This window comes from Gossypium hirsutum, chromosome A06 (genome assembly GCF_007990345.1).
Source record: "Gossypium hirsutum isolate 1008001.06 chromosome A06, Gossypium_hirsutum_v2.1, whole genome shotgun sequence".
Taxonomy (NCBI): Eukaryota; Viridiplantae; Streptophyta; class Magnoliopsida; order Malvales; family Malvaceae; genus Gossypium; species Gossypium hirsutum.
Window position 1 is genome coordinate 84,983,414 of NC_053429.1, and position 12,837 is coordinate 84,996,250.

Genomic DNA, 12,837 nt, shown 5'->3' on the forward strand with positions numbered 1-12,837 from the left:
AAGTTTTTAGGGCTGTTTTCGGGGAACTAAGTTATTAGAAACACTCGATTTTTATTACTTTAGCCATTTTACTTTATTTGCAATTTAAATTTATATTTTCTTTTCTAATTTTCTCTTTTATTTTCTTCTGGCAAGTTTTTTATAGTGTATGACTAGAAGAAACCCGTCGGGACCATTACTTTTTGATAGTGACATAGATCACACAGCTCGCAAAAATCAAAGAGAAATAAGGCGAAGCTTAAGATACAAAGAGGAAGAGCAAGAGGACGATATTCAAATCACAACCGAGGAGATGGCTGAAAATCAGGAAAATCCGCTACCTCCTGCAATTGCCACTGATCTAGTAAATCAGAATCATGTTCCACGCACTATGTATGATTATGCTAAACTGAATTTAATAGGAACTGAGTCAAGTATAGTTAGGCCTGCTATTGCTGCAAATAATTTTGAACTGAAACCTAACACGATTCAAATGATACAGTAATTTGTTCAGTTTGATGGTTTGCAAGATGAGGATCCAAACACTCACTTGGCGAATTTTCTGGAACTCTGCGACACATTTAAAATCAATGGCGTCTCTGATGATGCTATTAGTCTTTGGTTATTTCCCTTTTAATTAAGGAATAAGGCTAAACAGTGGTTGAACTCATTACCACGAGGGTCAATCACTACTTGGGAACAAATGACCGAAAAGTTTTTACTAAAATATTTTTCGCCAGCTAAAACGGCTAAATTAAGGAAGGATATCTCTTCTTTTGTGCAGATGGATCTAAAAACACTCTACGATGCGTGAGAGAGATACAAGGATCTGTTGAGAAGGTGCCTTCACCATGGGCTACCACTCTGGCTACAGGTTCAAACATTTCACAATGGCCTGAATCCTTCAATTAGACAGATGGTTGACGTAGTCTCTAGTGGGACTATCAATAATAAGACACCTAAGGATGCTTATGAATTTATAGAAGAGATGTCACTGAATAATTATCAGTGGCAAGTCATGAGGACAAAGCCAACAAAAATAGCCGGCATTTTTAACATCGATTCGGTCACCATGCTCTCTAATTAGGTAGAAAAATTGACTGTTTTCTTGGTTCTTCAAAGGTTCACCCAGTAATGCAATGCAATGCAAGTGGAGGAGGGATGAGCAATTCAGAATACCCACCTTATGTCCATATCATGGAAAATGAGCAATTAAATTATATGGGTAATAATCCTCGACCTCAAAATAATCCTTATAGTAACACTTACAATGCAGGATAGAGGAACCACCCAAATTTCTCATGGAGAGGCCAAGGGAATCAGAGACCACCACCTCCTCCAGGCTTCCAACAACCACCTTACCAACAGGAAAAGAAGCCAAACCTTGAGGAGATGCTAAAAAAGTTTGTCTCGATGTCAGAAACTCGCTTTCAAAAGACCGAAACAACACTTAAGAATCAACAGGAGTCGATCCAAGGGCTCGAAACTCAGATAGGCCAACTCGCCAAATTGATTTCTGAACGACCACAGGGTAGTGTGCTGAGTAACACTAAATCTAACCCAAGGGAACAACTCAACGCAATTACCATCCAATATGAGGAAGGGTTAGTTGAAACTGAACCAGAACTGAGACAAGAAATTGTAGTAAGTAAAGGTAAAGGCAAGGTAGACCACAGTGAGTAGAAACCAATAAGTAAAGAGTACAAACCACGAGTGTCATACCCCAATGCAACAAGGAAAGACCGCACAGATGAACAATTTGGTAAATTCCTTAAACTATAAAAGAAATTACACATTAACTTACCATTTATTGAAGCTCTTTCTTAGATGTCAAACATAGTCAAACTCTTAAAGGAGCTTTTAGCAAATAAACGAAAGTTGGATGAGGCGTCACATGTGGAGTTAAATGCAGTTTGCTCAGCCATTCTATGAACAAGCTTGCCAACAAATTGAAAGATCCAGGTAGTTTTACGATTCCTTGTTTAATTGGTAGCTTAAATGTTAAAAATGCTTTGGTTTATTTAGGGGCTAGTATTAATGTCATGCACTACAAAATGTTTAAACAACTAGGTCTTGGGAAACCCAAACAAACTAGGATGAGTATTTAGTTAGCCGGTAAAACTATCAAATTTCCTAGAGGTACCATTGAAGATGTACTTATAAAAATTGATGAATTTATATTCCCAATCGATTTTGTTGTTCTAGACATAGAAGACGGTAGTGACGCGCCTCTAATTCTAGGAAGGCCCTTTTTAGCAACTGTTAGAATCGTTATTGATGTTGGTACAGGTAAACTCACACTTCGTGTGGGTGATGACTCTGTTACTCTTCAAGCTCATAATCCTATTAATACTGACCATGTGGTGCAACCTTCTTTACAGGAAACACGTTCGAAGAGAACACATGAGCCCTGTTCAAGTAACAACAAAGAACCCATTTATGAAGAACGGAGGCTTCAAATTGAGGAACTAAATGAATGGTGAACACATAAACCAAGGACACACGATAAACCAAGACCATGCCATGACGAGCTCAAAATTTCACCAAATCAACTTAAGGTTGGAGACAAAGTACTACTAGATGCAGCAGACCCTTGTATTGCCACTTTTGAACCTAACGGAGCAATCCCTCTTATGGTACTCAGCATTTTTCCATATGGTACAGTCGAGGTAATTCATCCCAAATTCGACACTTTCAAGGTAAATAGTACTCGTTTAAAACCTTATTTTGATGAAATTGATAGCAGGGATGGGGAGTGTAAACTCCTCGCACCGACATGATCACTCAAAAGAGAGGTAAGTCGACCTTAGACTCTAAATAAGCACTTCTCGGGAGGCAAACCGAGCACTAAAAGTATTGATTTCTTTAAAATTTTATTTTTTAACATCTAATCACTAACCGAGTCCTTGAAACACAGGTTTTCTAATCCACATAGCTAGGCACACGGGCGTGCTTTAGGCCATGCTCACACCACGGAAGGCAACACGGCCGTGTGATACGGCCGTGCGAAAACAGGGCATAATTTTTCCCCAACACGGGAGTTGCCACGACCGTGCGGTATGGCCGTGGTCAATCTTTCCAAATTAACACGGGCGTTCGACATGCCCATGCCCATCGATCGTGGTCGAGCCTGTCAAAACAACACGGGCGTGTGCCTGCATACACGGGTGTGGGAGAAGCGAATGAAGAATGACACGACCGTGCAACATGGCCGTGTGCACCAATGCGCCCAATTTCGAAAACCACGAAACGCACGGGCTGAAATGAGGGCATACGGGGCCGAGTGCCCCAATTCCTTGATAAACACCTATTATTTATTTTTACTCTTTATTTTATTTTATTTTATTTTTATCTTTATTTATATTTTGAAATTACTTTTTATTTCCCTTTAATACTATTTTTATTTTATCTTGAGATTTTATAATTTTTATTCGATTATTTCTTTACGAGTAATTATGCTTCTTTATATTTCCTAAAAGAAGTTCCCGATTCTATCACAGTTATAAAGAGCTCCAAAGCTCACTATTACTTAGGAACTTACAACTCCACTGGAAAAGGTTCTCCACGACTACCATGTCCTACTCGACCACCACGATAACCTCTCCGTTGGACACTGGTTGTGGAACATAATCTCTACCACCACCGGAGTATCCTCCTCCAATCTCATCATTGCCTTGGTCGATTATTCTTCATACCTCCAATTCAAGGATTCCATTCAACATTCATGAAGTTTCAGTTCTCTCCCTCTCTCTTCTGATTTTATCTTTATATTACTATTATACATCTTTGTACATTGAGGACAATGTACATCTTAAGTGTGGGGCGTCATTTATATCATTATCAGGAAATCCCTGAATTTTGTCTTGTTCTCAAATAATTTTCTCATATCATCATTAGAATGAATTTTGATTAATTTATGATTTTTATTAATATGTCTTGAATTAAAACATAGGCATTTATACATTGATTGTTTAAACTTTAAGGAATTAGAGAGTCAAGCATGATAAGTTGATTTTTGAGAATTAAAAATTTTTAGGTTGTTTCCCCAAGTCTAGGTATTATCTTGAGTTGAAGTTCACAGGTTTAAACATCAAAAAGCCATAATTTTTGTGAGATCTTGAGCCTTTAGAGCATCTATTATTTCTTTCATGCTCACTTTTATTGTTGCTTTGAGTACGTCAATATTGATCTGTTATTCTAGAACTTGCTTGATTATACATGTCAAGACCAGACATTTGACTTGATATGTTAAAATGATAAAGGCACTTAGCTTTAACCCACTCACTCCATAAAAGCCTACCTTCATAATTAACCCTTAGTAAACCCCCTTGAGCCTAATAATCCATCCATGGATTTACCCTCAATATTAACCCATAACCCATTATTGTTGAAATCCCCTAAATTAATTTGATTCTTATTTTTGTCGAGATTTGATTTGAATAAATAGTTTAGCTATGTTTTATTTTTGATAGTTAGCCTATGTTATTTGACTTGTTCTTAAAAAAAAACACATACACACATATTAGTAGTAATTCATTATTTTTGAGCTTAAGTGTTTAATCCCATATTCTAAGAAGAAGCTCACTTGTTTTCAATTGATGATTAGTTATTTTTCTAGTTTGGTAATTTTTCAATTCAATCTCAATTCTAACCTTTCTTTCAGCTAGTGACCACACCCCCTAACCAAATCCATGTTAAAACCCTCTAAAGACCTTTTAATTGATGTATCATCTCAATACATAGTGGTGGAGATGTGATTTTCATGCAAGCCTACGGTAATAAATTTTCCTATTGACTAATGAGTGCTTCATTTATTGTCCTTAAACACCTCGAGTGATTTGAGTGAATCTTTAGTGAGGGGGTTAAACTTTGTAATATTTTGAATCAAAGGTAATCACTTAGATGAGGGGAGACACCTATGTTTTCGTGATAAAATGCTCAACTTGGAATGTTTGAAACTTTGATGTTCTTCTAGTTGAATTCTCAATGTGTGACTACTTATGGTTTATTTTGAGAGACTACTGATGAGAATTATAAGTTGAGAAGAATTTATTTTGATTGTGAGTTGAGGATTTTCTTGAGGACAAGCAAATGCTTAAGTGTGGGGATATTTGATAAACATTAATTTATACATATTTTTACCTCATGCTTAGCTTTTTTTTAGATGAATTATCCTTATATTTGGTAAATTTGATGCTCCTAATCCTTTAATTTCATGTTTTATACTTAGGTGAACATAGAAGAGTAAAAAGAGCGAGAAACGGGCCGAAAACGGAGAAAATTGACAAATATGGGAAATCAACACGGCTGGACTTCCTCCCATAGGTAAGCCACATGGCCGTGTCCATTTGGCAGAATCGAAGCACACCTTACATGGGTAGACCACACACCCATGCCTACGTAACAGCCTTGAACACGGATTAAAGAAATCACACACGGGCGTGTCCTTGTCGAGCCTAAGTTTAGTTCTATTCGGAAAAGGCCACTCTTGAGGGCTTTTAGGCATTCTAAAGCCTATTTAAACACCTACAGATACACTTAGAAGGGACACACACAGAGTAGGAGGCAAGGAATTACTCAAGGAAAGTCGATTGATCCATCTCAGAAGTCGGATTCATCGTCAAGACTGAAGATCTCCCTTCAATTTCCTTCAGGAGTTTTGGGTTTTCTTTATGTTTTGTTATGTTTACTCTTTTGAGATGTTTTCTTTCATAATTATGAACTAAACCCCCTAAATACCTAAGGGGAATGAAACCTAAGACGGATCTTGTTATTATTATCTGAATTGTATGATAAATATTTGACTTGTTCTTAATTATGTGTTCTTAATTCTTGTTGTAATATTCTAGGATATTGATTCAAGTTGATGCGCTTATTCAGAGGAGCAAAAGTCCCTATGTAACAGCTCGATTTTGACCCTAATCAGAACGGTGGTTTCAGGACCACGAATCTGAGTCAAAAAAATATTTAAATATTATTTTCTATGCTTAAAATGTATGAATTTGCTTGTGTGAAAGTTTTATTTAAAAATTTTATCGTTTAGATGTCGATTTGATAAATAGGGGTTTAATCGCGTAAAAAAATGAAAAGTGATTGGTTAATTATTAAAGTGTCAAAATTGCTTTGTTCTTTAAACATGGAGTCTTTATGTTGCAATTTGTCCATGAATAATAATGATGGACGGTTTTAATGCTTATATTATAAGGTTTTATATTTTGTTAATAAGGTTAATTTAGTAAATGTTTAATAAAATTATATTAAATAAAACATAAAATAAAATGTTATCATGCATTATTTTGTTCATCAAAGCCGAAACTAGGAAAAAGAAAAGGGAAAGAAAGACCAACCATATTCGGGCATTGTTGAGTCAAAATTCAGGTATGTTTGAGCTCGATTTTTGATAATTTTTACATTTTTAAGATTGTTGCTTCGAATACTCTAAGACCCATATAAGAATTTTTTAAATTGATGAGATATTCATGAGTTGCCATTGTTGATAGTTTGATAGATTTTGTGTTTAAAGATAGAAAATAAAAGATATGTGTTAGATTAACAAATTTTTTATTAGAAGTTTTGATGGAATTGAGTAATTAAGGCTAAATTGAAAAAATATTAAATTGAACGATTAGTTTGTATAATAGGTGAAATGTGAGGACTTATATAAGCTATAGGAGTATTCGGCTAGAGCTTGTTGTTTTTTTAAATTTTGTGTATTTGATGTGTTATGAATTTTTGGGCTATAATTGAAAAGTGTGAAAAATAAGGGACAAAATGTAAATTTTCTCATTTATGTGTTTTGGGGTTTAATTGAATTAAGTTGTATTTGAATGAGCTTAATTTGAATTTGAATAGATCAAGAACAAAAAGGATCGGGTTTGGATCGGGGAAATTCAAAAATCATTGAATAGTCGATAATCTTTGTCTGTCGATTTCTGAGGTAAGTTATTAAGCATATATTTTGTATCGATTTAAAAAACCATAATATCTATGTAATTATGTCGAATTGAATGGTATATATATACATGTAGTGATGAAATTATCGAATGTAAAAAGAAGTGAGATATATTGAGTTGTTGATTTTCGGCACTAAGTGTGCGAGTATAAATATTTATGATTATGAGATTGGCACTAAGTGTGCGAGTTTGATTATTAAGCACTAAGTATGCGAACTTACTATATATTTTTGAATAACTATTAGCACTAAGTGTACGACCTTATTGAGTAATTATGGACAGTGGAATGAGTAAATACTTGGAGTTCGTGAGGAATAGCCGTTACGTTTATGTTTGAAATTGATCTTGGTAAGTCTTGAACCTATGTGGTGATTATATTTGAAATCAAATATATAAGATTAATTGGGGAATAGACGGAATGCTATTTAGATGTATAATTCAAATGAAAATAAAATGATATGTGGAAATGCATTAAATATCATATTGAATGTTATATGAAATGTTAACGGAGACTTGGCTATTCGAGAGCATGTAATGATAAATGTGTGATTAACGTTGTGCTAAAATCATTTTGAATTTCGAATAAGATGGTGTTTGTGTTTGGAAGATATATGTTATATTGCAGAATGAGATGAAGTGTATTATGCATATATTTTTTTATATATTACATAATGATGGAATGCCATAATGTATTCAGCCTTGTATTTGGAATTGAAGAAATGCTTTATTGTTGAGTAATTATATATTGATTTTAGTTGAATCATAGTATTCGATTAATAAGTGCCTTATAATATGGTAAGCTAGTGATTATATGATTTAGTAGTATGAACTAGTTAAATGGTATTTGAGATATCAAGTTAAAGTTTAGAGTTTAATTGCTTGTAACTTACTAAGCTAAATTAGCTTACACTGTGTTTGGATAATTATTTTTGATTTATAGGTTTTGGTAATCGTTACGTGCTCAGGGATCGTCAGTGAAACTCGTCACACTATAGTCTATAATTTGGTACCCCTAAAAGCTTAAGTTTAAACTTATGGCATGTATAAGCTATTCTATCTTTTGAATCACTTATGAATATTTTATATTAGTAGATTTAAGCCTATTATATATTTGACCAAGGTCTAAAATTATTTAAAGTTATGTTCGTGCTATAAATTGATTGAGGAATAGGTTTTGATGGTGATTTAATACTGGTTAAATTAAGATATATGTCTGGTAGCAGGAGTTGGTAATAAAATGATAGATGTTATATATATATATGTTCGGCTACAAGGAGCTTATTAAGAAAACATATGTTTTTTTTTAATATGCGCATATGTCATTGTTGTTATATGAATTAATTGAGTATATCATGTTATTATGACATTTGGATGTATTAATATGCTATTATAGAATGTAAATTATTATTAAAGTATAATTGGTGTTTTAATTATGCGATTATACTCTAAAAATGATAGATGATATGGGAATTGAATACATTAGTGGTTGGTATGTGATCTTAAAATTTATTATATTAAAATGGTCAAATGCGTATGGCTTTGTAATTAGCAAATAGGCATGTTTAGTCTTTAAATGATTTGCCAAGTCTGTTTTATTTTTATAATAGCCAATTTTAATGTTGCACATGATTTGCATAATATGCTATGTGAAATGTTTTATTTGGTTAATTAATACATGTATATAATTATGATGTCAAAGAAGTAATATTGATTTGAACTCGTTTGAACTTGGGAATTATAATTCGTGCATACAATGTGATTAATAATTTAATATACTTATTTTACGAATATGATCTATGGGATTATGTGATTGTATGAATACTATGTTTTCTTCGGTAATACATCGTAACCCTTCCGGCGACGGTTGCGGGTTAGGGGTGTTACATTTAATTGGTATCAGAGCTACGGTTTAGCCAATTCTTGGATTATCGTAGCGTGTTTGAGTTTAGCTATACATGCCATAAATTATATTGTGATAGTGTGATAACTTTGGACACTTGAAATGTGTTTCTCATATAGTAAATGGATCCTGATCCCGATCGAGCAGTAGCAGACGATGTCGACAGTTAGCGTCTGCTCCTGCGCAAGGGACAGCGTAGGTTGATTCACGGCCGAATGCAAGTAACCATGATGATGGGGCTAAACAAGCCTTTTATAATATGATGAACGAGTGGTTTACTCAATATATTTGAACAAATCCGGCTGTTCAACAACCCCCAAACCCGAATAACCCACCTCCGATGCCTGTGGTACCTCCTACTATTGATCCTGTGAGACTAAATAAGCCCGCTGTTGATAAAATTCGAAAATACGGGGCCCAAGAATTTAGGGCCACAGATGATGACGATACTGAGAGGGTTGAATTTTGGCTCGATAACACTATTCGAGTATTTGAAGAACTATCATGTACTCCTGATGAGTGTCTAAAGTGTGCCATGTCTTTGTTACGGGATTCTGCCTATCATTGGTGGAATACTTTGGTTTCTGTTGTGCCGAAAGAATGGGTCACCTGGGAATTCTTTCAGACTAATTCCATAAGAAATATATCAGCCAGAGATTCATAGATCAGAAATGTAAAAAGTTTCTCAAGCTTAAAAAGGGCCGTATGACTGTCACTGAATATGAGCAAAATTTGTGAGACTCAGTTGATATGCCCGAGAGTGTGTTCCGACTGAAGCTGCTATATGTAAAAGATTTGAAGAAGGGCTGAATAAAGACATAAAATTGCTTGTTGGCATACTTGAAAGAAAAGAGTTTGTAGTACTTGTCGAGCGAGCTTGCAAAGCTGAAGAGCTTGGGAAAGAGAAAAGAAAAGCTGAGTTCGAAGCTAGAGATTTCCGCAAGAGATCAACGAGTAAGACTTTTTAGTCAGCATCAAAGAAGTTCCGAGATGATAGCAACCGATTTAATACTACTCTCGGGCTTTCTATATGAGTTTGACCACCAGTAAGTTCACAAGCCACTTCGATTGCCAGTGTTGGTAATAATCGACCGAATAAATCGAGTGTCAGCAATGTGGAAGGCGGCATGTGGGTGAATGTTGAGGCAAGTATAACAATAGAGTCTAATATAGATGTGGTTCATGAGATCATTTCATTTGGGATTGCCTGGAGCTAGTTAAGAAAGATAATGTTCAGAGTGTGAGACCGAGTGGCGTTGCAGCTAGGGGTAGACCACCCAGGAACACAAGAGTTAGGAGTGGTACTCAGAGAGGGGCTTCGAACATAGTAGTTCAATCCGAGACTCGTGCACCTGTCAGAGCATATTCCATTCGCGCTTGAGAGGAGGCCTCATCCCCTAATGTTATTACCGGTATATTCACTCTCTATAATATTAGTGTGATTGCTTTAATTGATCCCAGTTCAACTCATTCTTATGTCTATGAAACATTAGTATCCAGTAAGACTTTTCCTGTTGAGTCTACTGAGTTTGTGATTCGGGTATCAAACCCCCTGGGCCGATGTGTGTTAGTTGATAAAGTGTGTAAGAACTGTCTCCTGATGATTTAAAATTCGTGTTTCCCGAATGATTTAATGCTATTTTCGTTTGATGAGTTTGATATAATTATGGGAAAGGATTGGTTAACAGTACATGATGCAGTGGTGAATTGTAAAAGAAAGACTATTGATTTGAGGTGCCAGAATGATAAGATAATTCGAATTGAGTCTACTGATCTGAATGGTTTACCAGTAGTGATATCTTCTGTATGGGCTCAGAATTATATGAGAAAGGGTTGCGAAGCTTACCTTGCATATGTGCTTGATAGTAAAGTAACTGAAAAGAAGATTGAATCTGTACCAGTGGTGTGCAAGTATTTAGATGTGTTCCCTGAAGAACTGTCAGGATTGCTGCCTATTCAAAAGGTAGAGTTTGGCATTGAGTTAGTACCAGGGACGACTCTGATTTTGACTGCTCCGTATCGAATGACACCTACTGAGTTAAAAGAATTGAAAGTCCAGTTACAGGAGCTAACAGATAAAGGTTTTCCTCGACCGAGTTTCTCTCCCTAGGGTGCGCCAATTCTATTTGTGAAAAAGAAGGATGGAACTATGAGAATGTGCATTGATTATCGACAACTCAATAAAGTGACCATAAAGAATAAATATCCATTGCCACGCATTGATGATTTGTTCGATCAACTAAATGGAGCTTCAATGTTTTTGAAAATAGATTTGAGATCGGGTTACTATCAGTTGCGAGTTAGATATTTTGATGTGCCTAAGACTGCTTTCCGAACGAGATACAGACATTATGAGTTTATGGTGATGCCGTTCGGACTTACTAATGCACCTACTGTTTTCATGGATTTGATGAATCGGATCTTCAGACAGTACTTAGATCAGTTTGTGGTTGTGTTTATTGATGATATATTGATCTACTCTCGTGATGAAATTGAGCATGCCAAGCACTTGAAATTGGTATTACAGATTTTGCGAGATAAACAGTTATATGCAAAGTTCAGTAAATGTGAGTTCTGGTTACACGAGGTTAGCTTTTTGGGGATGTGGTTTCGGCATCTGGAATACGGGTTGATCCGAGTAAGATTTTGGCTAAACTTGACTGGAAACCCCCAAGAAATGTTTCAAAAGTTTAGAGTTTTCTAGGACTCGCTGGTTACTACAGGTGATTTGTAAAAGGTTTCTCAATGATTGCAACTCCGATGACAAAGCTACTTCAAAAAGATATTAGATTTGAGTGGACAGAAAGGTGTCAAAAAAGCTTCGACCAATTGAAAACTTTGTTGATTGAAGCTCCAGTGCTTGTTAACCGGAATTGGGTAGAGAGTTCGTTATTTCTAGTAATGCATCCTTGAATGATTTGGGCTGTGATCTAATGCAGGAAGGCAAAGTTGTAGCTTATTCCTCAAGACAGTTAAAGCTGCACGAAAAGAACTATCCGACACACGATCTCGAATTGGTCGCTATAGTGTTTGCTTTGAAGATATTGCGTCATTATTTGTTCGGTGAAAAATGTCATGTTTATTCTGATAAAAAAAGTCTCAAATATTTGATGACTCAAAAAGTTTTGAATTTGAGACAGTGACGATGGTTAGAGTTGCTTAAAGATTACGAGCTTGTGATTAATTATCACCCGAGAAAGGCTAATGTCGTTGCTGATACCCTAAGCCGAAAATCATTGTTTGCTCTGCATGTAATGAATACAAATATGGCTGACAATGGTGCGATTATAGAATAATTAAAAGTGAGACCATTATTTGTTCTGTAGATTTGTGAAGCACAAAGGGTTGATGAGGATTTGATAGCAAACAAGAATCACTGTGATTCGAATGCTGACTCAAAATTTTAGGTTGATTCTGAGGGATGTTTTCGGTTTAGAAACTGAACATGTGTACCAAAGGATCCTGAGTTGATTCAAATGATTTGTAATGAAGCTCATAATAGCAAGTTGTCTATTCACCCGGGTAGCACAAAGATGTATAATGATCTGAAACAGTACTACTTGTAACATCCTGATTTTTGGTTTTTCGCGATTCTCTATATTTTGGTAAAGTTTTTAAAATTTGGTATTTGGTTGTGAAATTCATAATTTGAGTATGTAAATGGGCTTATGGAAGGCCCATGTGTTGGCCAAAACCCGATAGAATTTTTGAATTTTGGCCTTAAGAAGTTAGGGGCCTTGGATAGGTGGTCTTATTAAAATTTGTAGGTAAAATGTATCACAAAAGAGCCTTTAGTAAAGTGGCTAAGTGACGCCACTAGGGAGCTATAAAGGTGGCGTGTAAGTGGTTGGGGAAAGACCTGGGATGGATTCCCTGTGATGGAAAATATGATACTAATTTTTATGCTTTGAGCGTGCAGAAGTTATAGTTGAATGAAACTCTGTGGGAGAGAGTTTGAAACAATCAAATGCATGGATTAAAGAGGGATAAGGGGAGAGATTTTAG

General features: G+C 35.5%; 1 non-coding gene across 1 annotated transcript; it reads right to left on the reverse strand.

Annotated features, from left to right (window-relative positions):
- Positions 1-730: 730 nt before the first annotated feature.
- On the reverse strand, positions 731-837 carry LOC121231253 (small nucleolar RNA R71). The gene has a single exon (XR_005929317.1). It is a non-coding gene; the product is annotated as a small nucleolar RNA R71 (small nucleolar RNA).
- Between the last annotated feature and the right edge of the window lie 12,000 nt (positions 838-12,837).